Consider the following 25,470-nt stretch of genomic DNA (forward strand, 5'->3'; position numbering starts at 1 on the left):
CTGCTCTGAATCTCTTCTTTCTTTTTTTTTTTCAACCCCCTTTCCCTTTGTTTATAAAGAAAATGCGGAGAACTCTATTTCAGTATGTCTTGCACCCTGCAGCATTGCAAGAGCGTTCCTACACTGAAAATACATGACTGCCACTTGTACTAGGTGCATCCAAGGTAATTTTAAGAGCTGGTTGTGGCACCACAGGACACCACAGGACGAGTTGAAGGACTCGGCATGCTGGATGGTGGGTCCTAGACCTCTGTGGTCCTGTGGCAGTCACTCTTGGGTAGCTTGTCCACTTCTGTACATAGTCCAAAGTCAGGATTGCAGTTTGTATTAAGTACACAGAAACTGGCCTTTGCTAGTCATTCTAGTAGTTTTCTGCAGGATTTTCAGTGCCTTTCCCTCTAAGGTTGGCTGTTTTGTATCACAAACAGCTTCTAGGAAAAGAGGGTTCTCCTTTTACAGCCTCACTTGATGGTTTTGTTACCTTCAGGATGATGGGCTAGAACAGGAAGTGTTGGGCAGTGCTACTCCTTGTTCATGACTTGCTTACTCTGGGTTTTTGTACGTCTTCACAGCAAAGTTACTGTAGTAACCTCAGTCTCACAGCTCTGTCATGTACAGAAAAGGGCTGTGACCCGTAAAGCTAACCTGCTTCAACTGTGAGATAAGAAACTGTCCCACGTTATTTTTTAAATACATTTAGATGTTAAATCCCAAGAGGCTAGATGGAAATGCTTTCCTTGTCCTGCTGGTAAAAAGCCTTTGTCTTAAAGCAGTTCAGAATGTAGTTCATTTTAAAGCAGGTGAGTGATCCAGAGTAGCTGATGTTATTGATGTATGTGTTAAAAATGTGGAAATTGCTGCCATACAAGTTGAAATAGTGTGATTCACCCTGTTACTTTGGTGCTGCCTCTGACATAGAAGAGGGCAGAGCTACAAGACTGGTGCTTGGCTGAGGTGTCTTGAAGTGCTGGGGAGTCCCTGCTCTTGGTGTAGCAGAGGGTTAGGTCAAGTTTTTGCTTTTCTATTGTAATAAAGATATGTCCCTAACAAATGATCGCTGTGGAACTTCTCCACCCCCCCCCCCCCCAGACGTTGGTGATCCGCACCCTTCGGAGCTCCCATAGAGGACTAATGCTCCCAGCCTGGGGTTGGCCTGGTGGAGGAGACCCGCTGTTGTCCCGCTCCCCGCGAGGTGGCACCACACGATTGCGCATTGCGTTTTCGGTCAGCGCCTCGTCCCCGATAGCCACCGTTGAGGAACCGGAGATCACAGAACGCTGCAAAATTCAGGTGAGGAGCAGGCAGAATTACACCAGTGTTGATAACGAGCTGTCCTGTGGCTTCGTTTCGGCTACACTGAAATAAGATGAGCTGCAGTTAATTACTCCTGAGGTACCAGAAGCTGCAGTTGCACATCTTGCTGGGTATAAACACTGCGACCCTTGAGGGGCTGCTTCAGTAATGGTTTTCACAACTGCACATTGCCATGTTGTGTGGCTTACTGAGACACAAAAGATGTTAAGATGGAGCACATGGGGTTTTTCTGGGGATTTACCAGTCAGAAACCCTGCACATCTCTAACAGGTATTCACTGCGGAGCTGTGGTTCTGAGACCAGCTGAGGGTGGCAGGTGTGCTACTGCAGGTTCTCACCCAGCTGATTGGGGTAACAGTTTGCACTCTGGAAGGGGTTGGCACATCCAGGCTGCCTTGGGGGTGAGGCGTGGGCATGTTAGGAAAGCAGCCTGCTTTCCTAAGAGTGAGCTCTGCAGTTGCTACCACTGATGTGCTTCCAAATGCAACACAAGAGAAGCAACACACTCAGAGGGCACCATTAGGTAAAGTGCAAATAAACGTACAGAGAAAAAATGAGTTTATACTTAAAATTTGTTTTAACAAACTCACAAATGTTTTTGTTTAGTCTCATGTTTGAATTATTTGTTCCAGACTTTCTGCTTCCATAAATTGCTTTCTTTGGTGTTAGACTGAGCACTATCTCCTTGTTTATAAAGTTTAAATGCTTTGAAGTCGAGACATTTGAGGTATAAAGTGTTGTTCTCTTTTGTAATGCATATACTCTTCTGGTAGCAATATATCAACAATCAGAGCCTCAAAGAAGTGAATTATTTAGAGTACAAATCATTTTATGTGACATTTCAAAGGCAATCTGGATGTCCTGCTGCTAGCTGAGAATTTGTGATTGGATGGACACTTTCTACCCAAGTTGAAAGTAACCAGGCTAAAAGGACATAGACTTTCAAGTGGAAAACTTTTAAATCTCAAACTGCAGATTTTTGTATTGAGTCTGGCTCTGTTTAAGGGCACTGTGTGAACTGGCTGGTCATAAGTGAATTTTGGCCTACAATCTTTATGGCCCAAAACTTGTTGCCCCATCAAACTGAAAACCAAACCTTGACAGTTCTCATAGAATCATAGAATCATTTAGGTTGGAAAGGACCTTTAAGATCATCAAGTCCAACCCTTAACCTAGCACTGCTGTCCCCCACTAAACTATGTCCCTAACTGCCATGTCTGCGTGTCTTTTAAATACCTCCAGGGATAGTAACTCCACCACTTTCCTGGGCAGCTGGGTCCAATTCTTGACAAACCTTTTGGTGAAGATTTTTTTCCTAAGATCCAATCTAAACCTCCCCAGTAGCAACTTGATGCCATTTCCTCTTGTCCTATGGCTTGTTATTGGAGAAGAGACTGACACCCGCCTCACTACAACCTCCTTTCAGGTAGTTGGTGAGAGTGATAAGGTCCCCCCTGAGCCTCGTTCTCTTCAGACTAAACAACCCCAGATTCCTCAGCCACTCCTCATAAGACTTGTGCTCTAGACTCTTCACCAGCTTCATTGCCCTACAGCCCTAGTAAAGCCTTTTCCATACTCTCCTCCCTCCATGTGGTCCCTATGTCTGCTGGGGCTTGCTGCATGGGATGCAGCAGCCAACCAGAGCCTGTATCCTACATTAGCTGTGCATAAACTGCCAGATGGTGGAGAGAAAAGAGCTGCAGCAATGTGAAAGCGCACGTACTTCTCCCATGTAACCTCTTTCCCCTTGCAGTGGTTGAGGCCTTGGAGCCACACGTCAGGGCTGTGCTGTGTGTGCCGCAGGCTGGCCAAGCCCCTGCCTTGAACCCTTGCCTCATTGCCCTGAGAGTAATTCCCATTCTTGTGGGGGGAGACTGTGTACAGTTTGCTTCATGTGAGCAAATGGGCGAGGACAGGCAGGGAGCAGATGGAGATTAGCAGGTTCTTTTTTCTTCTTCCCAAAGCCTTCAAGCGAAGGAGCTTCTGCTCCTGTAGAAGGTCACCCATGGTGCCCTGGCATGGTGGACAGGTGGCCTCAGGGTAGATGTAGGACGGAATGGCTGCAGCTGGGGAAGCAGGTGACTCACTGCTTTGGGAGGGAAGCAAGAGCAAAGAGGTGGCTTTTTCCTTCTGTCAGGGCTGAGGTCAAGGGTGTCAGGGACTGGCAAGGGTGTTATTTAAGAGCTGGGGTGCAGAAGAACCATCACTGGGAGCTATAAATGGAAGATGAAGGGACTTGGAGGCAATCACGTGAGGCAGGAGAGCTCACCGTATCAGGAGAGGGAGGTGGTTCTGTTACAGGGGATCTGAATGAGGACAGGCTTGTTCAACTTCAGATGTCATGCCTAAATGGAGAAAGGCTTGAGTAACTTCTCTGCAGAAGGCTCTCAATACCTGATGCCTGTTCATCAGTGGTGAAGGAGATCTCATAGGACATAGCTGGAAATAAAATGGTGGTCGTGGTTTTGACTTGAGTTCAGTGCACCCGTATCAGACGTTAACACTGCTTGGTTTTTCTTAGCTGGTTAAGTGAACCAAACACCAAAATTCAGTCATCCCTGGGAAACCTGAAGTTTGAGAAGAATGGAGGAAAACATACTCAGAAACACACCTCATCATCTGTCAGGAATTCAGCAAAACATTCAGGTCCCAAAAGCTCCAGAAAAGAGCAGCATAAATGAGCAGGTTACTGGACTTCGCACCTCAATCTGTTACTCTGGTCTATCTGTCCCCATTGAGTAGACAGTTCACCTGGGTTGATAGCACACCAGGCACTTTGCTTGATGTTACCCATCCTCACTATCCATGTGCATCTTTTGAGGGTTGAAACACAGGTTATAGCTTGTGTGTAAATGTCAGGGTACCTCCAGCTGAACAGCAGCCCTTGCTGGGAGTGCTTCAATGTGTGTGTGTTCCTCCTCCCACCTTCTCCAGATGTGGCTGCTGTGGCTGTGAGTGAGCAGGTGCAGGGGGACAGGCACAGCGACCACCCTGTACTGCTGCTGCTGCTCAGGGTCACTGCCATGCAGAGGCAGGGCACAGCTGAGCTGTGCCCCAGCACACGCTGGAGAGAAACCACCCCTCGCCAGGCAGGGAGGAGCAATGGCTTCATGGCTTTTACTATTTATTGGGAAGCTGCATTTCTTTTCATATCCATACCCTGGACCTGGAGGCCTGAGGTGGTCTGACCATGTGGGCTGGGGTGCAGGGCTGGACCAGGGGTGCTGGTGTGGCTCTGAGCTCCTCTAACAGGTCACTATTCTTAATCACTCTTGAGAAGCATTGGTGTAAATTCCCAGTTCTTTCTACCACTCAGGACAAAACTGATGTAACTGAGGAAAATAACTGTGTCTTTAAGATGGGGTCATGGTTAAGTTAAAAATGTGCAGATACAGAGGTTTTGGGGGATGGGAGGGGAACTCTGTCACCATTCTCATTTTCACTCACCTCCTACTTAAAATCCATCCAGGAAGGTAGGCAGAGGAGCACAACAGCTGCTAAAATTACTAGGTGGAAATCATTTTGAGCAGGCACAAGTGTCTTGCGGTTTTCCTGCTCCCCCTCTCCCCTCCACCCCTGCCTCAGCCCCAGCGCACTGCAGTTTCCCCCAGAAAGGCTGTCGTGTCTCTGGTGTCTCGCTGATGACGGCCGCTGTCACAGCCAAGCCAAGGGCAATCTGTTCGTGATGCGTGGCAGCTGCAGCACCGGCCCCCGCCGGGACCCTGGGCCGGGCTCTTGGAGGGCTCGCTGCTCTGACCCCACCACTGGCACGGCTGACACTGGTGGTCCTTGGAGATGCGGAGGAGTGCGAGGAGGAGGCGGCAGCTGCGAGTGTTTAGGCTTTGCCGAGCAATAAATTCTGCACTCGCACTGAACAGTGCACGCTCCAATGAGACAGTGTTTTGGGGCTTTTTTTCTCCCTGCCAAAAAGTCAGGGCTTTATTTTTCTGGAAGCAGCACTGAGATTAACTTGGTGGTTGCCAAGGCCAAACGAAGTGCAAAGTGTCCTTGGAGAAAGCTGCGTGATTCTGTACATTAGAAGCTGGGGGATGCCAGCACGCAGCCTCTGCCTCACAGCCTGTCACATGCTTTGCTTGTGTTGCCAGTATCCTATAAACTTTTTTTTAATGCATTTTTTAAAGAACATTTCCTTGCTTAAACTGCAGCAGCTCCAGATTTGCATTTCTGGGTCTGGTTCTTTCTCAGTATGGGGTTGTACAGCTTGCAGGAGGAGCATGCAGCGCAGCCAAGGCAGGCTGGCTGGGCAGGGGTGGAAGGGTTATAGCTCTAGGCCAGCATGCAGTTACACCCAACACAGAGCTGCGACCCATGTCCCCCACCCTGAGCGCAGCATGACGTTAGGTAGCTGTTAACCCACTAACCCTTGGCCCCTTGACTCAGTGGTGTATGCAAACAATAGGCTGGCCCTGCACAAGGAAGAAACAATGCAGATTGCTGCGACCATCAGTTACCCGCGGCTGACAAAGGAGGTCTTTAAGATGCTGTTGGGTCCGTGGCAGCACCCCAGATGGAGTGCTGGGCTGGCCTTGTAGGGCACGGTGTGCGTACACCAGGTCAAGCTGCTCCTGGCCCACAGCTGCCTGAAAAAACAGCCCTTTGGCTCAGAGGCCTTCCTCCTCGCTCTCATCACCACCCACTCTCTGTGCGCAGCCGGTGATGTCAAGCAACAGCATTCAGAGCAAGGGAGCTGCGGAGAGAACTCTTCCTTGGCTCCTGGTGTGAGGCCACACAGCGCAGTTCCCTGTGGCAGAGCTCCCAGTGCAAGATCTGCTCCCAAAAGCATGTCTGTCCTCCACACCCCTTTCCAATACAGCTGTGGCACCAGCAGCCATGAGGTTCTGAAGGCAGGGCTGGGGTCAGGGCTGCAAGTTAATGGCCCTGCAGGTGTTGCTTTCCACAGGGTGATGCGAGATGGAGGCTGTGGCTGTTGCTGCTTTCTTTCCCCAGCTGCTGGGCTGGCAGTGGGGCCAGGCAGGGTGGCACAGGCAGGGGGATGTGATGGTGGCAGTGCTGGTGCTGCTTCTACTGGGAGCAGGTGCTGAGCATCACCATGCAGCAGCTGTGCCTGAGCAGGAGAGGATGCAGGAGCTCAGGGCATATGCCTTTAGCCTGTGCTGCTGTCACCTTACCTGGCATGGCTGCAGCTCTTGGGCTCTTCTCACTGAGGTCAGAAGGCCTTTGAAGGGTGAAGGTGGACACGGCAGCCCTGGCTCAGAGCAGTGCTCCTGCAGTACTTTGGGTTGCAGGCTCTCAACCCTCTGTGGGAAATCTGGCGTGCCTGGCCGAAAGCATCAATTACAAATCACTGAAGCTCAAAGTGGGGCAAGGATTTAATATACTGGGGGGGAAAAACTCCCACTTCCTGTTAAATGCTTTCCTTTGACTGAAAGGTGAACAGGATCGCAGAGCTTGGGGGCTCAAAACACAAGGCAGCAACAGGGGAGATCACCAGTGGATTGGCCCCCTCTGGGGTAGCTGTTGTTATAAACTGCTTGTTAGAACTGCCTGGGTCACATTGGGTCAAGGCAAAGCAGCTCATTTTTCCAGTGCTTTTATTCTGTTTCTTTTCCAGTTGTTTTGAAACCACTGGAAAAGTGGTCTGATGCCCCTGGATTTTGGAAAATACTATTCATGCACACAGATGCAGGACTGCATAATGAAGGAAAACTGGATACTTCTTTTAGTTGTAAGGATGACTTCATTTCTGGGGGTGAACTGGAGTTTTATACGATGGTTAGGTACAAAATGCATAGAAATTGGTGTAGGGTGGGGGGGATTGCGTCTTGCTCATCTCCATCTCCTCAGCACTGTTCCTTCATGCTGAAATGAAATGCTTTTTTCTCTTCACTATAATATGAAATTATTTTCCAGAAACCATCCTGGCCCGGATTGCCTTCAGCAGAGTTGTAAAACTGCATCTGGTTCAGCATACAACTCACAAGAGAGGGCAGCCAAACTGTACCCTGAAGGCTGGATGACATGCCTTTCCTGTGGGGTCCTGCTGCATGCAAATCCAAAAGCTGGGGCTGGCCCCTAATTTCACAACCCTGCTTCTTGGTCGTGGTCAGAAATGTGACTTTGGAGTTTGCAGCTAAGGCTTCCCTCTGCCAGTAAGATCTGATGGCTGAGAGAGGTGGAGGAGGCAGCGGGCTTGGGGCTGGAGCTGGGGGCTGGTTACCTTTGCCTGCAGGCAGCACAGCAGCATTTCCCAGCTGCTGGTGATATTTTTACTCCTATTTAATTACTGCCCCGGTTAATGAGGTTTCTATCATCCCTTTCCCTTGCTGTTTCAGAGGGCATCTGAAGAGCAGGGTGGTGGGGGGCACCTCCACCCGCTAGCAGCAGAGGGAGGGATGTCCTTTGCTGCCAATGTCACACCTGAGGTGCAAGAACAGCATCCTGCGTCATGGGGGAAAAATGCTATATTCCTTCCACTTTCTGCTGTCTTTGCTTTCTAAGCTCAAAACACAGGTGAAAGTACAAGGGTGTGAGATTGAAGAGAGACAAAACTGCAGTAACATGCAGTAGAGTGCCAGGTGTGTCAGGGAAACAGAAACTCTGAAATTAAAACAGCTCAGTGTGGGTGCAGTACGTTAGAATACAGTAAAAATATATATATATATATAGGAGAGGAACCGATATATTACTTAAGGAAAAAAATGGAGTTAAACCAATGTATTTTAGGTGCCACAAAATTGAGATCAGAGCACTGATCTGCTAGCTGTGAAGTCAGCTGCATATCTGAGCCCGCAGCTGGGGAGGAGAAACAAACAGAGCACACAGCTACCTGCAACAGCTGCAGGGCTGCAGTTCCTGTCCCCATTTCTCCTGCCATTGCTGGCTCTGGGGTTTCTTCACACTGCCTAAGCCCGAGCTGTCCTGCTTGCCTGCAGTAGGCACTGCGGACCTGGTGGATGGGGGCCTTTCCATCTCTCCAGTGTGGCTGGAGCTGAGACAAGGCCACGGGCACAAGGAGTTCTCAGCAGGGCTGGGGTCACCCTGAGAGCTGGGCTGGTGGCTCCCATCCAGCTGGTGAGCTTCTGCAGAACTAGTTAGTGTGTGGCAGTCTTCTGAGCCTTTAAAATGTAACTTAAACTTACAGCCTAAGGGCTCTCTGTGGGATTTTGCACCTGCAATCGTTATTATCCCACCTCAGAGAACTCAGTTCCTCCCTTTCCCACTCCCTCCCTTTTGGGGGCATTTGGAGCATGACCTGTGCCAGCTTCATCTGCCCAGAAGGTGCCTCAGTTCCTTAGGAATGAAGCTGACAGTTTTTCAATGGCTGCTAACAGCCTGCAGATAACATAGTTTTGCTCCCTCTTGTTCTTCAAGAGCAGGGCCCCTCAAAGAGCAGACTGAACTCTGTATCAAGGAGTCAAAGGGTTAAAATAATATTGCCCCAGTGTGTCATTGCTGACTAAGGTCCTGGGCTTAACAAGACCCCAAATTGTTCCTGTTCCACTGATGTAATTTGTTATCCCGAATTTCCCCCTATTTTATTATTTCAGTGTTCTGAAGTCATAGCTTCACCATGTATTCTTTAGTTGTTCTTTCAAAAGCTGGCAGAAATAGGAGTCTGGATGATAAACTAGGTCTAATCTTGTCTGTATTTGACATCACTCACCTGGAGAGCTTGTTCCCTGCTGATCCAGGCACTGAGGCTTATTCTGTTCCCACCCCAGGTGTCTCTGGCTCATTCCCTGCTGTTTAGTCACGTAAGTGGGATGTGCTGGGAAATGGTAGTGGTCCCAAAGGGGAAAAACACTGGGAAAGATGACTTGTGCCCATGTGGTGTGATCCTCAGGCTGAATTAGATCTTTAGTAATCAGTGAAATATTTACCCTATTCTGATCCAGTGTAGTTTATTAAGGCAAGACTCCTTCCTCTGTGGAAACAACTCATAGCCAGTTATTTCTTAGCTGTCTTCTATCATCTTATAACTGCGGCATCTCAGTGTTAGAGTCCTAGTGTTGAGGTGGCTTGAGTGCTTCCAGCAGCCCACCAGCATGCATGAGGACAGACAGTATTTTGCATGTATTTTGTAGCTGGCACAAAGCAATTGGAAGCTGGAAAAAAAGAAAGCCACAGACTATTGAGCAGAATGAATAAACCCCCAAAAGAAGCTAGATACTTTATTTTTGGAAACTCTCCCAAGAACCTCTAATATGCATTAGTGAGATATCAACTTTCTGTTTTGCAGGGTGAACTATAAAATATCCTAGCCCTGCACATTTTCAAGTTCCTTGTCCTTTATTGCAGCCACTGCTTTATTAAGACTGGAAGTGGATTTAGACCAAACCTCTGCCTATGTCTGAATGGCTGTATCCAGACTCTGCAGCTCGGAAAAACTGGTCTCTAATGTTTAAAATGAAACCAAGCCCAACACAACAGCAAACAACTTCTCATTTCTTCTCCTTTAGTTCCCTCCCTGAAGAAAACCCCTCACACTTGGACATACAAACCCATTAGGTTCATGGGGTAACAAGGCGGCAAAATGCCCAGTGTGGTTAGCAGTGTCTGAGGATTAAAACTCAATCCTGCTTGAAACTCTTCCCAAGCATATACATGATCAATGATGAGTTTGAAAGTATATTATTTTTACTTTTTTTAAGTCCATTGATATGATTGTTCCTGTTTGTAAGACTAACTGGCAGTAAAATGTATTAATTTCCAATCACTTAGTTCCAAATTATCCTTCCCTTGTGCTTGTATTTTATGGTCCCCATTAAGGAATGTTGTCCTCTGGATAGTTTTTATTGGCTTTGATTTTTTTTTATAATCAGCATTCGTGCTTTATACAGCAGTTTTTTAGTAACAAAATTCATAGCTTAAGAAACCCAAAGCAGCCCCTCTTGGACAGATTTGAAATGCGATGACTTTTATAAGTTATAAATAAAGGCCTGGTAGTTGATGTTTACTGGGAAAATCTCCCAGTGTATTTCAAAGCCCTGTTTTCCAGTCCCCTCCGATAAGAAAACTGCTGACACGGCATTCTGGGGAGCTGTTTCTTTGTGCTTTGTGTTCCCGCTGTAGCTGCCAAGGGTTAGCAAACCTCCAGGCTGCAACGTGGCCAAACCATCATTGGCCTGTGCCACTGTGCTTCCTGCTAACCACAATGCCACACGGGCGGGTGTTGGGTTTTGCCCACAAGCTGCCAGATCAGGAAGAGCTTTGGAGCATCAGGTTGCAGTCCCTAGGATCTTGCTCTTGGTGGCATCTCCACCAAGATCTGGGAGAGGGGTCTGGATGGGAGCCCTTACCCTCACCTGAGCACCACTCATGCCAGCCCCCTGCAGTTTACCTTCACCATTAGGTTAGAGATGGTCATCTGGGAGAACACGTAATGATGGCTACTTTTTCTGTTTACAAGAGCCACAGGGAGAGTTCATAGGATCATAGAATGTCAGGTTGGAAGGGAACTTGAGCGTCGTCTGGTCCAACCTTGCTTGGTAAAAAAACAATCTAGACAAGGTGGCCCAGCACCCTGACCAGCTGAATCTTAAAAGTATCCAATGTTGGGGAATCTGTCACTTCCCTGGGGAGACTATTCCAGTGGCTGTTCTCATTGTGAAAATTTTTCCTCTTGTTTCCAGTTGGAATCTCCCCAGGAATAACTTGTGCCCATTAGCCTTTCCTCACATGCCAGGCTTCCCAGTCCTTTAATCATCTTTGTGGTCCTTCTATGGACCCTCTCCAGCCTGTCCACGTCTTTCTAGTAGAGTGGGGACCAAGCCTGAATTCCAGGTGTGGCCTGACAAGCGCTGAGTGGGACAATGACTTCTTTATCTACCTCTGCTGGTGATGCCCTTGTTGATGTAACCCAGCATCCTGTTGGCTTTCTCTGCTGCAGCTGCACACTGTTCACTCACACTGAGCTTGTTGTCCACCAGGACTCCCAGGTCCCTTTACACAGAGCTGCTCCCCAGCTGGGTATATCCCAGCCTGTGCTGCATTCTTGGTTTGTGTTTTCCCAGGTGCAAGATCTTACACTTGTCTTTGTTGAAATTCATAAGGTTCTTGTTACCACATTCTTCCCACCTATCTGGGTCATCCTGCGGGGTGGCTCTCCCTTATAAATGTTCCCTTCCCCACTCGATTCAGTGTCATCAGTAAACTCGGTCAGGGTACACTTGATCCTGTCTTCCAGATCACTTATGAAGATGTTAAACAGAGTTGCCCCAGTATAGCGGCCCTGGGGGACCCCGCTAGTGTCAGGTCACCAGCTTGAAAAGGAGCTATTTACCAGCACTCCCTGGGTGCTGCCTGTCAGCCAGTTCCCCACCCACTGCACAGACCACTTGCCTGGACTGTAATGCATCAGCTTCTCAAGGAGGTGGCTGTGGAAAACTGTATCAAGAGCCATGAAAAAATCCAGGTAGACAGTGTCCACTGCTTGCCCCACATCAATCAAGAGGTTACTCTGTTATAGAAGACATCAGGTTTATCAAGCATGATTTTCCCCTGGTGGATATGTGCTGGCTTTTCCCAGCCATGTGCTCCATTTGACTTGTGGCAGTGCTCAGGAGGATTGGCTCCATAACCTTCCTGGGACTGAAGTAGGACTGATAGGCCTGAAATTTCCTGGATCCTCCTTTGAGCCCTTCTTGTAGATGGGAGTAACCTTTGCCTTTCTCCAGTCTTGTGGGATTTTGTTGAAAAAGAGGTAACGTGTTTCCCCACTGTTCATATGCTGTCAATTCTTCCCCATGGTGAGACACCGGGCTAAGTCTCAGGCTGGGTGAATGCAGCCCCAGGGTGAGCAGGGGCTGGAGCCGTTCCTGTAGATAAGCTCCCTGCTGGCTTCATCGCTAGGCAGGCTACTGATGTAGCAGTAGTTTGGGGAGAGATAGGAATCTTGAGTGATAAATGAGGATCTAGAGACAAATGAGTATTCAACTAAAAGCAGCTACTAACAGATAGGCTGAATTACTGCATGGGTCTTGTAAAGGGAAAGGTTTTCAGTGATTAAAATGACAGCTATAAGCCTTGATTTGCAGTAACAATATTTTCCCTTGACCTCATTTAGTGAGATCCTTTCGTACCGAAGATGGACCAAAGAGCATTCATGGACCCAGAGGTTTCCTGAAGTGTTTGTAATTTGGCAAAAGTGTCTCTAAATGGCCTGGCAGAAGTGCTTGAAATGTGCTGGCCCATTACTGGGGCTCCCTGCCAGCTTGTGCTAGAGATTTCTCTTTTTACCACCCCACTCTCCAGTCTGCTCCAGCAGTTCAGCATAGGAATGCTCAAGGGGGAAGTAGCCCTTGTCAGAGAAAATAAAAAAGCTGTAAAAGCCACTGTTCTGAAGCCAGTGGGTGAGGGCCCAATAAAAGAGATGATTATCCAGCTTAGAGCCTGCTTTGGTAACAACAACAGCAACAAAATCTAGTATTTAAAATTGAATTAGTTTTCTTTCTGGATTGTGGTCAGGTTGGAACCAAGTTTAGTTCCTTCAAGCTATGCTTTTCCTCAAACATCATTAGTTTTTAGAAGCTTATCTGGGAGATGCCAGCTCATTCGCCTTACAGCACATCGTGCTGCTGGACTCTGGCTTGGTGGAGTGGGAAGGCTGGGCTGTAACTGCAGTTTCTCCTAATGAACTCATACTTGTTACGTATCCAGAACTAGATGGGCTTGTCTGCCCCTCACATCCACCCAAAATATATCTGTGTCCCAGGGAGATGGCCTCCACCCTGGGCCCCATAAGGACTAGACGATGCTGAGGTACACACAGGCTGATGCTGGGGGACTGCTGGGCTATGTGGCTCTGGTACCACTGCCAGAAGGAGATACAGGACAGCAGAAACAGCTCAGCTTTACTATCCTACAATCCTAAAGGAGCACAGAGTCTGCAGTTGCACCAGGAACTATATAGGGAGAGTGCTGCTGCAGATGGCTGCCTGTCCCTTCCCAGGTGGAACAGGCAGCAGAAGGGGCAGGAGCTTGTGACAGTGTCCCAAAACCAGGATTCTTGTTTATTTCCCAGTGGCTGATATACCCATGCAAATAACTGAGATGAATTAGAAAAGCTCATTAATGGAATAAGTATTGTACAACTAGCAAAACTCAATCTTAGAGCATGATTTGCTCGCGTGAAATGTCAGTGCCTCTGGCAACAGCCTGCTTGGGCTGCCTGGGGAGGGTTAGCAAAGTGTATGACAGTGCTTTGTGAGAGGGGCCTTTGATGTACATGTGGGATATGAAACCTCTGCATCAGGGCTGTCACATCTAGGCGGTCCTGGTATGCACAGAAGATGGTGAATGAGGTCTTCATGTCAAATGGCAGATATTTGCAGCCCAGAAAGCCAACCATATCCTGGGCTGCATCAAAAGGAATGTGACCAGCAGGTCAAAGGAGGAGATCCTGCCCCTCTACTCTGCTCTTGTGAGACCTCACCTGGAGTATTGTGTGCAGTTCTGGTGTCCTCAGCATAAAAAGGACATGGAACTGTTGGAACAAGTCCAGAGAAGGGCCACGAGGATGAGCAGGACACTGGAGCACCTCCCATATGAAGACAGGCTGAGGAAGTTGGGGCTGTTCAGCCTGGAGAAGCGAAGGCTGCGTGGAGACCTCATAGCAGCCTTCCAGTATCTGAAGGGGGCCTACAGGGATGCTGGGGATGGACTTTTCATTAGGGACTGTAGTGACAGGACAAGGGGTAACGGGTTCAAGCTTAAACAGGGGAAGTTTAGGTTGCATATAAGGAAGAAATTCTTTACTGTGAGGGTGGTGAGGCACTGGAATGGGCTGCCCAGGGAAGCTGTGAATGTTCCATCCCTGGTGGTGTTCAAGGCCAGGTTGGACAGAGCCTTGGGTGATATGGTTTAGTGTGAGATATCCCTGCCCATGGCAGGGGGGTTGGAACTTGATGATCTTAAGGTCCTTTCCAACCCTAACTATTCTATGATTCTATGTGACAGCTCAGGTTGTGCAGCCCAGCTTGGCTCCTGAACTCTTCCCTGAGCTAGCCTGCCCATAATTGCAGCACCTAAAACCTGGGGATTCCAGGCTTTGGTCTTGGAAGAGATTATATACGTGTCTGATAAAACTGAGGGTATTACATAATGTGCTTCACCTTCTGTACCACATGTGACTTAGGACATCATGGCTTTCTTATTTAAGAAAAAAAAAATTGTGACATCAACAAAGCACCTGAGAGGTGAATTGGAATTTGGTACCTTATAGCTCTCCTGAAGGAGGCACCAAATGTGTGTGGGGGTGTGGTCAGTGGCATTTTAGAAGGACTAGGACTTCTAAACAGATTCCCAATCAATCCTTTCTACCCATATCAATATAAAATCACTGCTGGTAAAACTTATGGACAGAATAATGATAAACAGGTAATAATGGTACCGGGGAAAAGTTAGGTACAGTAATGAGAATGACTTGATTGGTTCATATCTACAAAAGTGGGTTTTATATAGCAAAATACAAAGCTGTACTTACGAGAACATGGAGGCAGCATGTGTAGATAGAGTGAGTATTGCATGCTAAAACCTGCATGTTTGCAGGAATTAAGGGCTGCACTAGGTGCAAAACCCAGCAAGAGCTTCCATTATGGTGCTGTGGCAGAAAGAGGGGGAAGTGCCATCTTTAAAAAGGAGAGACAAAGAAAGATATGCTCTGTGGGGTTCAGGGACCCTTTTCAAAAGACATTGAAAACCTAAGCAAGTTGCAGAAAAGAGCCACAGAGATTATTTGTACTAGAAGAAAATCTCTTCGAAAAAGAGACTTTTTAGCTTAAAGGAAATTGAGGAGGGGGAGGGAGGGAGAAAGGAGGGAGAGAGGAGGGAGGAAAGTACTAGGAGTAACTTAATTACACTGTGCAAGTGGGAAAAAAATACCAGTCACACCATCTGAAAGCACAAAGGGACACAACACCTGGAATCTGAGGTGTACAAATTAAAATAGGAAGCGAGGATCAGTGTCTGACCAGAGAGGATGATTATCTTTGAACCAAGCCACCAACTGATGCAGGTCTTCCTGTTAAGAGAAAGTGCTTCTTTTCAAAGATGTACCAGAAGAATTATTAGGCTAAACAGAAGAGTAACTGGCTGAGATTTAATGACTTGTAGCATATAGGCTGACAGAATAGATGCTTTAATAGTCCCTTTTGGCCTTCTACTGCATTTAAACCCCTCTTCCCTGATGTGAAACTTGGCTTCCCAGCACTTCTTAGCATTTCTTTCTACTCTTGTTCTCAGTCTGTTCTTGGAGGAGTTTTTCTCTCTCTCTCTCTCTCTCTCTGATTTTAGGATGTCACTGCAGACAAAAAATGGGGGCTTTGAAGGTCGTGCAGGGAGTCAGACTCCCAGATTCATCTGAATTCAAAGGGAACTGGATGCCAAACACAGGTCTTATGAAAGTCTCAACCAGAGCCCTGAAATTTGGTGTAGCTTTGAAAAACCTCATAAAAAACAAGCTTGCTGATAGTGGGCTGTCTTGAGTTTTATCCCTTCATCTTAAGCATTTTTCTGATGGAGGCTCTATAAATATGCTCAGTAATGACTAGAAATAAGAGAATATATGTCTGGCTGTCACATACGAATTTTCTGCAAGGAAAATCACCACGGTTATTTCACTGGCTGGTTATCTCAAAGCAGCAAGTATCCAGACGGTTGTCTCCAACTGTTGTTATTAAATTCAGCAGGAAATCTATCCTGTCCAAAAGAATTATTAGTTTCCATTGCTCCTGGAAATGTCCAGTGATGTTAATTTGTGCGTGTTTGTGTTGCACAAGTAGCTGGCCAGTGAGTAGGGCTGCAGTTTGATCTTGTCCTTGAGCTCTCAGAGCTGGGTGGCAGCTGTAAAACCAATGTCAGTGTCCAGGCCAGGGGGTTATTTATGAAGGGACATCTTCCCAAAACTCCTGGATTTCTCCAACTATAAATGTTTCACATCATGGGGCAGCGTTTGAAATTAGTAGTTGAACATCTCAAAGTGGGGCCCAGATGCCATTAAGTGCAGTCTTCGCCATGAAGAAGTTGGCATTTGTCAGCTATTTTTGCCCAGAGGTGTGTCACATACCACAGTTTCCCCTTTTACTCACAAGAGGAAATAACTGTGGTGGCAATCTGGTCTTTGTCAGTGCTGTAGATGCTCAGCCACAAAGCAGTGGTACCTTATTTATACCATAAGGCCCGTCAGGGGTGGGAATCGTCTACCAAAGGGGGTGAGAAGTAGAAGCAGGATGGGGGGGATATTTTTCCTCGTCCAAATGCCTAGATCAGGGTCTCCCTTTCCAGTCTTACCTCAGTGTCAGCGAAGAGGGACCACCCTGGAGACCTGACCCCTTGCTGTGTGGGGACCTGGGCTGCAGGGACCCTGGCAGCCCCCAGGGATGCTTGGGGAGCCCTTGCCCACTGCCAGGGATGCTGTGCTTCCAGCTACCCTAGTTGCTGCCTTGATCACCAGGAAGGTGATCACATGGCAAGGCAGCCATCAAAGGTAATTCCCTGTGCTCTGCCAATATCCAGCACACAGGTTTCCCTCTCCTCCTTTCTATGGTGCAGGAGAACTTGAGCACATCCCCTGAGTTCCCCACTGGACCTCTTTCTTTGGCTAACAGACCGCTGGTGGAATAGAAGAACTGGCATGCTCAGTCTTGGCCTGATCTTGGGCTGCAGCGTTACTTCTCAGGTCGTGTTGGATGCACCAAAATGATAGATGTTATCCTGGCATAAGCCTGTCAGCCTGTCAGTGTAATTGCTTTACTCATCCACCAGCCCCTATTTGTTTTTCAGAAAGAGAAAAGCTCTAACATGTTTAGAAAAGTTCAGATTTGTCTTTAAAACTCTGGTTCAGCTTGAAAATCACCATATTTCTGGCAAACTAAGGACACAAATGTTTTTAAAGGATGTCTCCATCAGGTCTCCATTTAGCTGTCTCAGTAACACCACAGCCGTGCATAGGTGTCTGGCAAAAGTCTTCTGGAGAAACATGACAGCACAGAAACACACTGCCGCAGCCATGAGAAAATAACCACACAGTACTGACATTGTTCAGATGTTTGACTTTGTAAAAGATCCTTCTGGACATAAATAACACGGGCCCCAGTGAGCACATACACATGTAACAGGGCTCACTGTTGGTACTGCATTGTAATTCACACTGCAGTGAATAAAGGTTGCGGTCAGTGGTGTGGGGCATCCCGTGGCACCCACGGGGCAATGGAAAGGCTGGAAATGCAGTTGGTGGAGGAGTACCTCAGACCTCCCCCTGCAGCAGGACAAGGTGCTGGCACAGCCCTGCTGTCCACGGGGCTTGGGACAAGTGGGAATCACTCTAAGTGCATGCCAGCGGGTTGTGCCTCAGCCAGATGGTGACTCCCTGGGCTGGCCTCCAAGGCAGCAGCAGAGTTTCTTGAAAGCCATCAGCATTTCAGTGTGTCGTTTCCATCTCATCATGGGCGCATGGTGGTGTTCCCAAAGAGCAGTTGGCCTGGCTGGGCTCATCAGTGAAACCTGCACAGCCTCTTTTCCAGTGTAAGAGTGGTTTGCAGGGCTCAGAAATAGGGGCTGTACCTGCCCATCGTCCACAGTTGGTGGCCAACTAGGCTTGATGCGTGGAGGCTTTAGCTGCACTGAAGCTGACCATCTCATTTGTTTTTAAGGAACCATTTTGAACATGTGTGTGACTTCTGAATGGCAGTGGGTTGTTATGCTACAGTCAGTCCTACACTTGCTTTATAAATCATTAATAGATGTATGACAAACTCTGCAGGGGTTCAGGTTTTATCTCCTGTGTTTTACCATCACCACTCACAGTTATGGCTGGGATGCCTGTGTCAGCCAAAGAGCACTCCTCCAAAGGCTAGCAAAACCCCTGCTCTGTTCTTTTGCAGATGGTCCAGGGCATGTTCCCAAGCACTGCCCAAATATGCCTGTGGTCACCAGACTGCCTGCAGATCTTGCTTTTCTCTATAATATGCTGCCAGGTAAATGGGGCTGGCACTGAACCAAAGCAAATGGCTAGCTAGTATGCCTTCATGTCCAGATTTTACAGAAAACAGATACATAAAAAAAAAACCCAGATATAGAAAATAAAGCACAGAACCCCAAATTTTGAATTTCAACAGTAAATTTCTTTTTCCCTCTTACCTGAGTACAGTTTCTCCAGCTTGGAGCCTCAGGGATCTGCAGTCAAAGGCTCACACCCTCTCTTCCCTTTTTCCAGAGGGTATTTCTGAACTCCAGCAACAGTGACACTAATTTGGGGTTCAGAACTTCTCCATCTTTTGACCTTCCCTTTTCCCTCACCTGCACCTCTGAGCTGGTAGCTTAGGTACCCAGGAGGTTTGCACACAACCAGCTGGTCAGTGTGGAGATGATTGCAAATGCCTCCTTTAGCTCATATGTGGTTAGCTGGGAATCACAAAGTTTCTAGTCAGCTTTTTTACCTTCTCTTGAGTTCTTTGATAATTTATTCTTCCTTCACAAAGCTTTCCACGGATTTATATGCTTCATACATAACATTAACTGCAAACTTATGAACTTTGCTACACGTGCAAATTCCATGGAGAAGTTTAAACAGAGGAGGAGCATGCTGTCCAGCTGTCTCTGGGGCCTCATGCCCTTGCTGCCTTCTCTCGCTCTGGGAACTTCGTGCCACGTGCACTCTTCATCGCAGCCCCTGCAAATGAGACAGGGCTTTGGCAGTTGCGGTACTGAAATACAGCCATTCAAAAGAACAGCACTAAAACCACACATACAAGCTAAAAGCGCTTTTCCAGTGATGAGTTCAAGATGGATAAACCTTTACATGTTGCAGGGCTCCATACAAGGAAGAATTTGATGTGTCGACCCTTAACATTTCCTATCTTTCAAGTGCTGTGTCTTACTATCTATTGGCTTACTGCTGACAACTCTTGATTATCCAGTGTAGTGAAGGATTGGAATGACCAAGACAAAGTAAACCCAAAGATAATACAAAGCATATGGCAGTTAAATGGTAAGAAAATAAAATAAAAGCACTGTGGAAGACCAAGCAGCACTGACCTGGGTAGGGGTGGCCACAGAGGACTCTGCGATGGGAAAGGGCTGCAGTTCATCCAAGCCCTTTTGCAACTCACTTTGGACTCCCTGTGCTCCCACTATGATTAATGCCTAGCCTAGGTAATCTGTCGGTGGGTGGCTGAGAGCTGTTTTCTTTTCCTGCATGGCTGTATCACACCAATAAAGCATTTCACACTCTGTGTGTACTGGTGATGGCCCAAAGTGAGGTCAGCACAGAGGAATGGTGTTTCACACCATTAGCCACCCCTGCAGATCCCACAGGCCACTCTGTGGTGGGAATTGGCCATCCTGGTCAGTGGTGATGCCCTCCCAGTCCCAGCCCTGTATGGGCAGCACAGACTTTTTTCACAGCAAACTGGCTGCAAATGGAGTTCAATACAGGTGTATGCAGGAAGTGATTCGGGAATTGTTCCCAGATGTTGTAAAATGTCTCCAGCTCCTAGCCAAGCTGCTGGGGGCTTTCATAACAGCTTACCACTAGCTGGAAAATGTTTATAGAGGGGAGCAAAAGCCCAGAACATTCATTCACGTTTGACTACTCAGTGTGAGCCTGGATCCCTTCCTAGGGTTTGGGTATTTGGGCATGTTGGCTGCAGGGAAGACACACAAAGCCTTATCAGGCAGCACATTCAGGAGTGCTTGTGACTTTCTCAGAACTACTTTCCAACCATCCTCACTCTCTACCTCTGGCACTGTGACCCTGGAACAAGCATGTCACAGTTTTGGCATGTTTGGGACATGCTACCAAAGTACAGCAGTATTATGTGGCAAGCACAATATATGTTTTGGAAGGGAGTTTGGTTTATTTTAGCTGCTCCAAATTTACTTGACCTGTTTAATCCAGCTTTCACACTACATCATCTCAATCACTGGGATTGCTTTTAGGTCATGCCCCACACAATATATGCAGCCAGTTGGCCTTTCATCTGTATGCTTAATTGTCCAACACGATTTCCATGTGATTAATGCAAAACCTCAACATCGGTGATAGGCCAGGCTGTTCCATCATCCACGTTCTGTTTGACAGGTGCAGGGTCTGGTCCCTGAGAAAGGAATAGTGTGAACACGGCATGTTGGGGAGCCCAGACCACTTCCTAGCTGGGTGTTGTATGATTGCTCCTTATCCAGGCTGGGTGTAAGTTAAGGCACCTACAGGAAATCAGCAGGGGGGAAAGCTCGTGGTGCGGGGAACCCTTTCCTTCTCTGGATGCTGTGCTGTGCCTTTGTGTGACTCTTTGCTGCTCTGCAAACGGAAACAGCAGCTCAGGCTAGTTCTGGTGTGGGAGCCAGTGCCATGCACAGCGGTACGTAGGCTCTTCTTTTGGGACCTGCCTCTCTGAACTCAAAGCATAGCTCTGTGGCTACAGCACGGGAGCAGTGGTGGGCCACAGTGGTGGCTGCTGCTATGGTCCACAGGCTGAGGTGCTGCAGGTAGAAGTGTGAGTGCCAGGTGAGTCCCATGGCTGTTGCAGGTGGTCTCCAGCACATGGCGGACAGGGCAGCTGTTGGAGGCCTGGTCACAGGTCGCACCAGGAGTGCCACGTGTCATCAAAGGATGAGCAGCTGCAGTGTCTACACCCTCATCCTCATGCTGCCGCCTTATGCTGCCGCCTGTGCCATGGCTGTACATGCGTGTTCTGTCTTGCAGGGACTGTAGTGTAATAGTCTGAGAGGGTTTCATGCCCCATACAAAATGAGATGATTGCTGTTGGCATCATTTCTTTAAAAGGGACTCACTCTGTCCCCACTCCTACCCTCCGGTTTCTCCTGCCAACAGCAACAACCGTCACCCCTGCCTGTCAGCCACTCCCTTGCCAACCAACTGAATCATACTGGAGATGGGAGGCTTTTTTGGGTGCTAAAACTTTACAAGGCGAAGACTTACAGAATACACCCATATGCCCTGCCTGGAAACTGGCTCCCACCTCTGTGGAAAAAGCCAGCTGTCTCAATTAGGCATTCATGGAAAGTGGGGATGAGCTGGGGCCAGAGCCAGAGGCTGCAAAAGTTTCCACATTTGCCAGCACTGATCTTGCAGACCCGTCTGCTAATTCTGTCTTGGGCTCGATCTCACTGGGCAACCAAATGTGCTAAAAGGAGAAATCAGGATCATTTTCACACCTGGCTTACTGTGTGAGGGACATTTTCTTGCTGCACCGCAAAACCATTGCTCCATGTCACTTGTCTCCCCTAATGTTCAGGGGAGGAAAGTGTTCCCCTAAGCAAGGCGCTTTCCAACCTAAAGAGCTATTCCATGGCTCCACCAGGCCAAACAAATGAAGAGGGCTTCGAACAGGCCATTCATTGGGTAGAATTAGGTTCATCCCTGATGGGAAGGCCTCCTAGAGCTATTGAGCTATCTGAGGAGTGACAGAAAGAGCTCTGGAAAGAAGAAAAGGACAGGATTATTTGGCTGTAATCCAGTTGCAGGTGGCCACACCTGGGGACTAGGAGGGCAAACAAGAATTCAACTCCTGCCCCTTGCAAAGCAGTGCTGTGTGCCTCATACACGGCATTTTTGGTTCTCTGCTGAGTCTGGGACTGTGTGAGAAAGAGCCAAAACCACAATCACAATTCGATTACAGAAGACTTTTTTTGCTTCACACGCGGGCAATGAAATAACTGTGGTCACGCACCTGCTTCCTTCTGATCTAGTGGTGGCCAGGGTTCAGCGCTGGTTGAAGCCTGAGTTGCCCTAACTATTTCTCCATTTCCTTCTAACAAACTTAAGGCCCTTTCAGTACTTCCTAAATAAATGCTTCTCATTTGAAAAATAAAATTAGAATAAATTACTGAACACTGTAGAACAAATAATTTTCTTAAAAGTGCCATTGGCAATGGAGAGCGCCAGGGCGTTTGCCTATGCCGCAGGCACCATCGGTGCTGGGGCTGGCTGGGGTGTGTGAGAATGCTATTAGGGACTTGGGGAGGGGACAGAATGTTATTGTAATACAAAATATTGCTTTTGTAAAAACAGGACTGGTGCTAACTATGTAATATAACTTCAGGCTTGAAATAAAGAGGCCACAAAAGACCAACAACCGTGAAATACAGGCAACGGGGGGAGTTGAGAGAGGCAAGAGAAACCAAGGAGGTAGAAGGCATCTAGGGACTTGACTTGAAGGTTACAGTTCTAGTTATTTAATGCACAATCCCTTACAAACTAAATCTGTAGGTGAAGGAGCCTCTGCTGAGGTTGATCAACTTTAGACACACGTGTCTCATTCCAGTCACTGGGAAGATTGTAACCAGCTGGGTTTTTTAGAAGATTGTTTATTGGGGTTTTGTTTGTTTGTTTGACCCCAGGAGCAGGGGCAAGATCGGGGTGGGGGGGAATTAACAGCAGGTTCCTCTCTTTTATTTTGTTTTCCTTAGGTATCCCTGAAAGGGATTGGCGATGTGCCAGAGCCCAGGCAGTACCTGGGTTAAAAGAAAAGCAGTTTCTAACTCTTAAGAAAACAAGAATACCTGCCAGTAAAGAAAATGAGGTTTGTATGCCCATTACTTTTAAAGTTAAACGCTACCAGCTATATTATTTACCTTTACAAAAAGAACTCAGGTGACAAATTTCCCCTACTTTTCATATTTAGCAAGCTGTTTGAAATCTGCCAGGTTTGCTGGTAAAGTGTTGAAGAGAAGATCAGGTTTATGAAGTGCATTAAATCCTCATTTAAAAAACAAAACAAAAAAAATCTAAGCTGTATTTCACATGTACAGTCCTTGAGGGAGCAAATCACACATACCTTATACTGCACTTCACCTTTCCTGGGCCTGTAAAGCCTTATTTGAGCCTCTATTTCTCTTCCTATTGTGCTAAATTCTTTCAAGGAGGTGCAGAGGGCTCAATGTTTAAAGGAAATCGGGGAGAAAAAGTTCACTTTTTTCTCTTGCCTACGTTAAGTTCACAAAAGCCTCCAGATGTAACTCCTTTGGTCTGAATATTTCTGTCTGCCTTGAACTGACATTTCCTCCCGTTGTAGAGAGATGGGAAGAGATATTTATAGCAGAAAAGATAAATTGTGATGTGTTTCTCAATCCAGCTCTGAAGGTCTCATGCTTTCCTCACGGTTCCTGCATGTTTTTACATGAGCATACAAGAGCACCTCAGGACTCTAAACAGTATAAGTGGCTGTCTGGATGTGAAGCTGTGTCCCTGCAGTTTAAGAGATCACTGAAGATAGAGAAACATGGGTGCAGGCTAACTAACCCCCATGTTAATTCAGGGTGTCCTTTGCTGTGGCTCGGTGCTGGGCAGAAGGCCAGAGCATGGCTGAAAACCACCATGGAAGCCCAACACAGCTTGGCTGCCTACTATAGCATGCATGGTGCATGTCTTAGCCAGAGCCTACAACCCCATCCTTATGAGCTCCATTTACTGGACCTGTAGGATGCTAGGAGGTGCTTAAACACCTCTTAGAAACTTTACTTCACTAGTAAATTCCTTTGTGACCCCAGAAAACCATATGGTGAGGCAAAGGGAGGGCTAAACCTTGTCCTGTCTCTTGGAGAGCAAGAGTGGGTAGTGTGGCCCAGTGAGCAGGAATGCAGTGTGTGGATGCATTTTAAATAATTTTAAACAGAGCTAATTGGGACCAGCTTTTCAAAGTAAAGTATCTGCAATGAATTAAAAAAAATATAATAAAATACCAAACTAGCTGCAGTAGTGCAATATTCAGTTGTAGACGGCAAATTGTGGTGGTGTTTCAGTTACTTTCTTGCCAATTAGCTCAACTGAGCATGAACACAGTTGAGTTGCAAGGTTTCCTTCAAAAGCACAAATTCTGGGCAACTAATGGGTATTTCCACTGGCATGGCTGTCCTAGCCTCCCACAACAGCCATCACATTCCTGATGGGTGCCATGAAAGTGCTTCCTTATGTACAGGACTAAACCCATGTTTACATTCATATATTGCAGCTCCTACTGTCACACAAAAGAGTCCTCTTAGACCAGCCCAACATTCAGTACCTTCTCTGATATCTGCTTTCCTACAACAGCTTACTGAGGGAAAACATATTAAACATAGGCAATCAGCCTTCTGCTGGCGTCGTCTCTTGCTGCTGGCTGATTCTGTGCTTTGGGACTTCCTGAGCCAGGGTTGCAGCTTCGTGGTTAATAACCCTTACAACGTTTCTTTTTTATGTGGTTCTGTAATTGGTTTTGATCCCATTTATTCTTTTGACAGCTAGAATATCCCATGACTGTGAATTTCAGTCTGCTGTGTGAAATTTTTGTTTTTATCATGTTACCTCAGATACTTTAATCCAAAGTTCCCTGGTCCTAGAAGGAAAGCACTGTGGAAGCAGTGAATAATTCCTCCCTTATTCCTGTAATTTGTTATGTTAAAGGCCACTATCATATCCACCCTCACTGATCTCTTTTCCAGCAGGCAGAGGCCCACCACACAAAGTCTCTTTTCACAGGGAAATGATTTCTTCCCTTGCATCATTCCTGATTTTTTTTACTTCTGTTTTATCCTTTTAGAGTGATAAGGATCATATAATAAAGTTTTCTCTCCGGTTTTGTGTCCCTACTTCTAAATCCTCTATTTGTCTCTCTTTAAGAAAGACAAAACACCACATTGAGTTAAATTGTCCAAAACAACACCATGCACTCATCCCTGACTGTTACTACCTAATTTAAAATCTATTATTGAATAGGGACTATATGGGATGTTTTTTGCTGAGTGACAGGGACTCGGTCAGCCACTGCTCATGTTTGGATTTGCTTTTGCTGCTCTGAATCAGTGAATTGCTGTTCACCTCCCTACAGAAGACCAGCTTATAAAGTTGGTTCAGTTTCCTCAAATCCTGACAGATGTTGATGCGAGTGGGTGCTGGTTGTCTTTATTTAACTGCATCACTTTTACATCAGTTTAATTAAAGCAATGCAGACACGTGGGGTAACCCATGTGGGTAAACAGCCAAAGAAGTAACCACACCTTAGAGCAAGTAGCTGCGCAAGGTGTTACTTGATACATGCAACCACTGTGTATTCAAAAATTGCTCATGACATTCAGGAACTTTAGTGGGGTATGCTGCAAAGCAGTTTGAGTTGGTTCATGACAACGTGCCTTACTCACGTTTCTGTCCGTGAAGCTTACTTCTGTGTATTTCATTGATGA

The sequence above is a fragment of the Pezoporus occidentalis genome, unplaced genomic scaffold, assembly GCF_034315485.1.
Source record: "Pezoporus occidentalis ecotype Australia unplaced genomic scaffold, CSIRO_AGI_Poc_V1 ctg101, whole genome shotgun sequence".
In the NCBI taxonomy this organism is placed as follows: Eukaryota; Metazoa; Chordata; class Aves; order Psittaciformes; family Psittacidae; genus Pezoporus; species Pezoporus occidentalis.